Source organism: Triticum aestivum, chromosome 3A (genome assembly GCF_018294505.1).
Source record: "Triticum aestivum cultivar Chinese Spring chromosome 3A, IWGSC CS RefSeq v2.1, whole genome shotgun sequence".
NCBI classification, from domain to species: domain Eukaryota; kingdom Viridiplantae; phylum Streptophyta; class Magnoliopsida; order Poales; family Poaceae; genus Triticum; species Triticum aestivum.
The window spans coordinates 681,857,092-681,865,938 of NC_057800.1; positions in this window are offsets into that span (position 1 = coordinate 681,857,092).

The following is an 8,847-nucleotide window of genomic DNA, read 5'->3' on the forward strand; positions in this document are numbered from 1 at the left end:
TGATCAGTAATGAACTTGAGGGATTGTTGATCAGTTTTAATTATGACACTGTTTCCCAACAGGTAGTGCCTCCATTTCTTGAGGGCTTCTAGTATTGCCAATGCCTCTTTCTCATAAGTAGAAAGAGCTGCATTCCTGGGACATAAGGCAGAACTGTAATAAGCAAGGGGCCTGCCTTCTTGCATTAATACTGCTCCAATTCCATGACCAGAAGCATCGGTCTCTAACACGAATGGTTTTGCAAAGTTAGGAAGGGCCAACACTGGAGCAGTGATCAAGGCTTGCTGGATTTTACTAAAAGCAGCATCATGCTCATTTGTCCAAGAGAATTTTCCTTTCTTTAAGAGATCATGAAGAGGTCGACAGATGATACCATAGTGCTGTATGAATCTTCTATAGTAACCTGCTAGTCCCAAGAAGCTTCTTAACTTGGTCACATCTGTAGGAGTGGGCCAAGCTGTAATAGCTGAGATCTTGCTAGGGTCTGTAGATAGGCCTTCTACAGAAACTACATGACCTAGGTATTCCACCTGAGGAACAGCAAAAGAGCACTTAGAAAGTTTAGCATACAGCTGATTTTCTCTTAGAGTTTGCAAAACCAGTTTGAGATGTTCTATGTGTTCCTCCAAACTTTTGCTGAATATGAGAATATCGTCAAAGAATACTAAGACAAACTTTCTATTGTACTTTGCAAAGATGAAGTTCATGAGGGCTTGGAAAGTTCCGGGGGCATTAGATAATCCAAATGGCATCACTAAGTATTCAAAGTGACCCAAAAATGTCCTGAAAGCTGTTTTATGAATGTCCCCAGGGTCCATTCTGATTTGGTGGTATCCAGACCTTAGATCCAGTTTGGAGAACACTTTAGCACCATGTAACTCATCCAACAGATCTTCTATTACAGGTATTGGAAATTTATTTTTGATGGTGACAGTATTGAGCTTTCTGAAATCAGTGCACAGCCTCATGGTGGTATCCTTCTTTTTTACTAACAGTACATGAGCTGCATATGGGCTCTGACTATGTCTGATGAGATTGTTTTCCAATAAATGAGTTATCTGTTTTTCCATCTCAGCTTTCTGGTGATGAGGAACTCTATAAGGTCTGGTATGAGGAGGAGTGACCCCTGGCATCAGTTCTATCTTGTGATCCAATGCCCTTTTTGGAGGTAACTTGGTGGGTTCTGCAAACACATCCTTATATTCTTCCAAGAGCTTGTTAACTGCAGCAGGTATACAATGTTTCTCAAGTGTTTCTGCCACAATATTGTGAAGTTGTATTAAGAATGCTTGCACTCCTTTGTCCAACATTTTAGCTGCCTGCTCAGCTGATATTTCCACAATTTCCTTAGTTTTGTTGTACATGGCAGCAGTTACTGTTGTTTTCCCTTGCACTGTGAAGCTGAACTGATTTTGTGGCACATCAAAGGAAACTGGACTCACTAGAGTAAACCAATCATACCCCAATATCACATCATGACTTGGGAGGTTTAAAACTCTAAAAGAATGTTCCAGAGGAAGTTTGGCCATTTGAAAAGGACAATGGGGAACCACTGCTGCAGATATTAATGTGCCTCCTCCAGCCACAACAATTCTTCTGGGTTTAATTGGTAATAAATGGCAATTTGCTTTAAGGGCAAACTGTTCATTTATAAAGGAAGAGGAACTACCAGAATCCAGTAATGCTACTGCTCTTTTTCCATTAAGAGATATAATTACTGTAGGGCATTGTGTGGTTAAATGTTGGCCCATTGCATGAGAGGAAATGAACATTGCTTGTTCAGATTGTTCTGTTACTTCTTCATGACTCTCTTGTTCATTTTCAACATCAGTTGGATCATTTTCCTCTAATTCCTGTTGCAACATGTGAACATTTGGAACTAAAGTGCATTTATGGCCATGGGCCCATTTATCTCCACATCTCCAACATTCCCCCACTTTCCTTATTCTCTGAATGTTGGTGTTGATGTTTTCAGTGTGTTTGTTACTGTTTGTGCTCTGCACTACTGTAGAAGTGTTGGTAGCTTTAGCTGCTGAAGGTGTAGATTGCTTTTGATAGTAATTGTTGTAAGACACACTGGTCTTCTTCTGATGAACAGCTGGAGGGTGGCAAGGTTCTACATCCCTAGCTAAACAAAAAGCATCAGTCAGTGTTGTTGGTCTTAGTGGCCTCAGTTGGTACTTAATGCCCTCTCTCAATCCATTAATATAGCACCTGATGAACCAACCTTCCGATAAAGCTGGGTTCTCTTCTTGTATTTCTGACATTAAATCCTCAAACAGCTTTGTATACTCTGTCACTGTGCTATTGCCCTGTTTGAGTGTATTAAACTTTTCAGTCAAGTCATAAGAATTTTGTTGTGAAAACCTTTTTACAACTTCTTTTCCAAATTCTTGCCAAGACAGTTGTTTCTTCAACAGACCCTATCTTCTCAACCAGACATCAACTTCACCTGCCATGTACATCTGAGATAAAGAGACTTTATATTCCTCAGGAGCACCAGCCATTTGGAAATACTTGTTGCATTGTCTGATCCACCCCACATGATCTTCACCAAAGAATTTTGGGAAGTCCATTTTAGGTCCTTTTGTCATTGACTTCATAAACTGGACCTGCATATCTTGTTCATAAGTTCTGAAGTAGCCTTGCCAAATTTGTCTGTCTCTTGCTGGTTGCTGGAATGAGGGTGTTGCACCTCCCCTTCCATGTGCTACAGGAGTGCCCAACATACTTGCACTATCTTGATGCACCTGAGCATTAAAACCAGGTGGAACAGCAGTTCTGCTAGTTTTGATGGCTGATAAATTCTGCATTTGTAACTCTTCCAGCTGTCTAGTTCTTTCTTTTTCTGCTTCTAGTTGTTGTCTGAGTTGGTCTGTTCTGATGTGTTGCCTAGGTACTTCCTCTTGTTGAAGTGTTGGCGATTTCGGCACAGTCTCAGGGTCAGTCTGCCTTGCTCCTTGATTTGCAGAACTTGATGGTGCAACAATTGATTTCAACGCCATGTTCATAGCAGACAGTTGTTTTCCCAATTCCAAAACCGCTTTCTCCACACTGCCCACTTGCAAAGAGATTTCCCCTTGCTTAGAGCTGATTGAGTGGACATCCTCCTGCAGTCTGGACACATCGGTTCGAAGCCCAAGATTATCTCTCTGTATCACACTAAAATCATCACGCAGGGACAAGATCTCTTGCAATTCTGCCTCGTCAATCGTCTTCGCGCGTCCCATCACCTTGATCTGAGGGAGAGAGAAGGAATTTTACTGCCGGACTTACCCGGTAACCCGGCTCTCAGCTCAGATCCTGCCGCCTACTCGATCCTCGCCTCCAAAACTGCACGAACCGGCGATGGACAGGGGATTTTACCGCCGGAGAAGTGATCTCCCGCAACCCTTCCGCGCTACTGGTTTGCAGCCGAATAATTCACCGCCACCTGCGCCACCCTGGTACAGATCGCCGCCACCAACGCCGCCCTGGTACAGATCAGCGCCGCCTCGGCTCAGATCGAGCCAGATCGACTCATAGGGAGGGAATTGGGTGGGATTACTCTCTCTCTCTGGACAGAAAAATTTGTGGCCGAAGAAAACCTAGCTCTGATTACCACTTTGTCAGGACCTAGCTATGATTTTGGGTATAGGAGAAGGAATCAGCGAGAATTCACGAAGAACGATATCCCGATCTGGGTGTTGTATTGACCTATCGGCATCGCCGTATCTGTTTTGGTTTCAGCCAACAAGCGGATTGGGGAAAAAATCATAGCAGCTAAGCCACAACCCGGCCGCTTTATAGGTGAGCTAGTTACTACGCTCGGCAGTCACTTGTAGGAACGGTAACAGTAACTGGATCTAACGGCTAGCGATGAAAGTAACTTGAAGAGCTACCAGAACCGTCCGATAACTGAACCGGTATTTGCTAGATGGGCTACGGTTAACTGAATATGTATCTTCAGTGTTCAACAGGCCTGACACGGGGATCCTCTCTTCTTTATTACTACTACTTGAAAAAAGAAAGATGGCAAAGTGTAGGGGGCGAAATGCAAGAACAGCCTGAAAAGTGGGAAAGCGTCCCTCGTTGGACCCCTGCGGCTGCGTTGCACATTCTCTTTCTCCCCGCTTTTTCCCGAAAGCGTTGTCGACGACGCCCCGCCGTGGCGCCAATCATTCGCGTCGCCGCCGTACGTGCTTCCGTATAGTACTTTCGTTCGGGTGCACGGCCGCACCACCACTACGTGCCGGCTATGCACGCACGCGTGTGAACTTCCATCCATGTAGCAGTAGGTGAAGGACGTATACGGTATCTGTACGTACGAGTGTCGTTTGAAGCTATACAATGCGGAGTCGACAGACGGGAGACCCCTTGCCGACTTGCACACTGAAGTTTCTTCTTCTGCACACCAGGAACCAACAATGTTCAAATTAGGTAAGGTAAGCATGCTGAGATTCCACTCTCGGGGTAATAATGCTACGCTATGTAGAGTCGACTGACCGCTACTTGCAGTTGCAGATGATGAACGTCTTAACCAGCTCCACCACTGACCACGACGTGCAAGTCCTTGTGGCGTCCGCGTCGCCAAGAGGAAAATGATTTTGTGACGGATATCCGAGTGCTAACGCTCACCAAACCGCAATAAAAGAGTGCGTGGACCGGGAACTGTGCCACCAAGCGGTGATTGATTAAGCTCCATGTGGGCCAGCATGAAGTGGGGATATAATCTGGCCCGGGGACACATTATGTGGGTCGTACCACAGAAAGCCCGGTTTGAAAGAGGAGCAGCAAAAAGTTAAGAAACTCCATCTTCTCACAGAGCCGCCCAGCGCGCGGGAGGCCACAGGCCTCAAAAGCGATCGTTTTTTCGCTGTTTTCTCGAACCTTTTTGTTTTAGTATTTTGCTTTCCTTTTTCAATTTTTTTAAAATTCCAAATATTACAAACATTACAAAAAACACTTTAAATAATTTCTGAAAAATGTTAATCACGAAATTAAAAAATGGTAATTGTGTGTATATATATGGGAAAAAGTAGACAATGAAACAAATATAAGTTTAAAAAATGTTAATCAGGTATTTGAATTTTTATAAACATGTATATAAATTATTCCCGATGTATAAAAAGAGGTAAAATGTGTATGGAAAAAGTAGAATTTTTTTTTAAAAGTCTTAATCATGTATTTGAAAAATGTGAAACATGTATATAAACATTGTCCCTGATGCATACAAAAAATATAAAATGTGTATAGAGAAAATAGACATAAAACATTTTAAGTTTAAAGACATTAATCACGTGTTTCCAAAATGTTAAACATGTCGCTAAAAAATGTTCCTGGTGCATACAAAAATGTACAGTGTGTATGGAAAAAATAGACATAACAAAACATAAGTTGTCAAAAATGGTAATTGTGTATTTGAAAAATGTTAAACATGTATATAAGAAATGTTCCTGATGTATAAAAATGTAATAAAAACTAAGAAAACCAATAAAAACCAAAAAGGCAAAACCTGATTAATAAACATCGTAGTCAGACTCTTGCAAGTATACAATGGGCGTTGAATAATCCCAAATTTAGTATTGCCGATTATGATGTTGAGTTGTTGACTAGCACCGTTGCCCGGGGAGCCCACCAACCACGAATACCTACCCTTGCTTAATTATGTTGTTTTTCACAATGTTGACAATATCAAAATTTCTACATGGTGTAGTTGGTGTATTAAAGAAATACTAGATTATGGAGTGTTAGAGATGAAAAACACAAGGGGAAGTTAAAAAAGAACAGTTTAGCTGCACGCCAGTCGCCTGAATTTTTTTAGGGCTAGTCAATTTCTGTTTGGGAAGAAACAGGCGAGCGGAGGTGCAGCAGCCGCCGCCTCGCTGGGAACCAGCAGCCTCTGTCTGCCCTTGCGCCGTTGATTTCCGCCTTGTGCATTGGTGTTAGCAACAAACTCATCAGCCTTACGTTTATTACCTGCTTGATTCGCCGGGTTATGCTGGTGCCCCTTGCCGTTGCCGTTCTTCTTTCCCTTCGTTGCCTTTTCTTCATCAGACCCCGGGTCCTTGGTAGTATCAGAATCAACATACTTGACGAGAGCCGCCATCAATGTTCCCATGTCATTACAGTCACACTTGAGCCGCCCCAGCTTCTGCTTCAGAGGTTTGAAACACTAATTTTTCTCTAACATTAAGACTGTTGAGCCGGCACCCATCTTATCAGATGAATGCATTATCTCCTTGACCCGGCGCACCCAATGGGTTGTGGATTCACCATCCTCTTGCTTGCAATTGGTCAGGTCCACAATCGACATAGGTTGCTTACACGTGTCTTTGAAGTTCTGGATGAACCGGGCCTTCAACTCCGCCCATGAGCCGATAGAATTGGGTGGCAATCCTTTCAACCAAGTACGAGCTGTTCCATCCAACATCATAGTGAAATACTTCGCCATTGCTGCGTTGCTGACCTCCAACAACTCCATACCCATCTCATAACTCTCAATCCAAGCCCCGGGCTGTAAGTCAGCCGTGTAATTAGGCACCTTACGAGGCCCCTTAAAATCCTTTGGCAAACGCTCATTACGTATGGCCGGTACCAAGCAAGGAACACCTCCGGTTTTTGTGGCCACTCCTGCCTCGACCGAGGTTGCTGGATAAGCTGGAAAAGTTTGATGAGCCGCCTGCTCTGCTACCATTTGAACTGCTCGTTCCGCCTCTTGTCGAATCCTCTCCTGATCCGCCAAGTTAAGGGCTCCAGCCCGCACCAGCTCATGCCTGTACGGCCGGTTGTGGCGTTGAGCATTGCTTGACATGTCTGCAGATTCCATATGCCTACTGTAACTCGGGCTCTGGCTTGGGCGAGGAGTTGAATGGATCATGTCTCGACTGTAGGCGTATGCATTCTGTTGTGCCAGAGCTGTTTGAAGAAGTTCTCTTACCCTCCGTGTTTCAACTGCCGCTGGTGAGTCACCTTCCATCGGAAGAGCCGCCAGACAAGCCGATGCTGCAATGAGGTTTTCCAAGGGGTTGGAGAAGTGACCCGGCGGCATTGGGACGTAATGAGGTGGAGCGGTAATTATACGAGGTGGATCCATGGCACGCGGCTGGACCGGCGCGCCGGGTGTTGTAATCCGAGGTGCCTCCGGCAGGTTACTTCCCCCGGCTCCGGGTGTATGAAAAAGATTCCTAGGATCGAGCGTCAGAGGCAGACGTGATTGAGTTTTCTAATGCCTCCTCCTCATGACCTTGTTCGACGCGTTCAGATACACCGAGAGCCGGTAGGTCTCTGCTTGAAGTTGTTGAGCATGAACGTCCAAAGCCGCCCGCTCTACCGCCAACCTGACTTCCTCTGCGGCTAGATTTTCCTTAGCTTGCACCATCTCTTCACGTACGCGTGCTACTTCTGCGTCATGCTGGGCCTTATCCGTTGGCTCTACCACGGCAGTCAACAGAGTCGTCAGTTTATCCATGAGGTCCATCAAGATCTGAGCCGGAGGGCATGCGGTGTCTCCTGACCCGGCTGCAACCGACCTGGTAGCTGTAGAGTTTTTCCCGGGTTGTGTTCCTGCCATGAAGACTCCGAACCAATTCGGCGGCTCAAGGGGGTCCAGAATATTGCTGCCATCGGAATAGCCCCCGAGCATGCCGTCCTGCAGCTGGTACAAAGAGTCCGTCTCGCCCGTTGATGATGCGGTGTCAGAACAGACGGTCGTCTCACTGCCCTCCACCGATCCTTTAGAGTATTCACCGCCATGGACGCAACCTACGAAGGCATGCTTCACGGCGGATTGAACACGGGCGGTCCTCGCGCGCTGAGCCGTTTCGATGAGGTTGGTGTGGACGTCCGGCTCAGGACCTGACTCGCCGATCCGGCCGATGAAGACGTAAATTCCGTCGAAGGGGACCCGGTACCCGTACTCAATTGAGCCGGCCTCGGGGCCCCATCCTTCGTCGTCGATGTAGAGCTTGCCATGACGACTCTTGGTCTTCCGGCCCACAGCGTATCCCTTGAGCCCTTCGAAGCTGCCCTTCAAGAACTCAAATCCACCGTGCGCTGGCCCCACGGTGGGCGCCAACTGTCGTGGAATTGTCACGGCAGATGTCCTAGAGCAAATACTTAGTCGTAGGGCCATCGCACTAGGAAGCTTAAAGGGGTTTATCGGGACAAAGGACACGAGAGGGTTTTATACTAGTTCGGCCCCTTACGATGAAGGTAAAAGCCTACGTCTAGTTGGGATTGGTATTGCTGGGGTTTCGATCACCAAGAGGCTCAACTCGTCGGCTTGGTTATCGATTTGTTGTTTCTTGCCCTAAGCCGCCACCGGGTCGTCCCCTTATATACATGGGTTGACGCCTGGTGGCCTACAGAGTCCCGACCGGCTCATACTCGTGTCCGGCTCGGTGACTTCCTTTATATGCATTTCTTTACAAGTCTTTCCTTACATACGGCGGTTTACAATATCGGGCCTTAAGCCGCCTCCAGGCCTTTGGGCCTTCTATAAGGTTTAATAAACTATCGTCTGGAATGTTTACTGAGCTTCTAGCGTAACCCGCCATTGGGGCTGACCCGGCCCCTCCTGGGCGGGTCATAACTGATAGTAATATCCCCAACATTAGGCCCCAGGTTGACTTTGAATTTCATTCTTTGTCAATCTTCAACACTTTAGACAAAAATCCATCTTCTTATCTTCGTTGAAGTTTTCGTAACCCGCCGTGACATCATCTCTTGAAAACGCAAAGAACTTTCATGACGTCATCTCCCAACGGATCTTTTATCTTTAATGTTTCCCGAGAATCGAGGCGTCTGTGTAGCTAGATAACCATTATTCGGCTCTCCTTGATTTTTGCGCCCGTCTGTTCACATCTT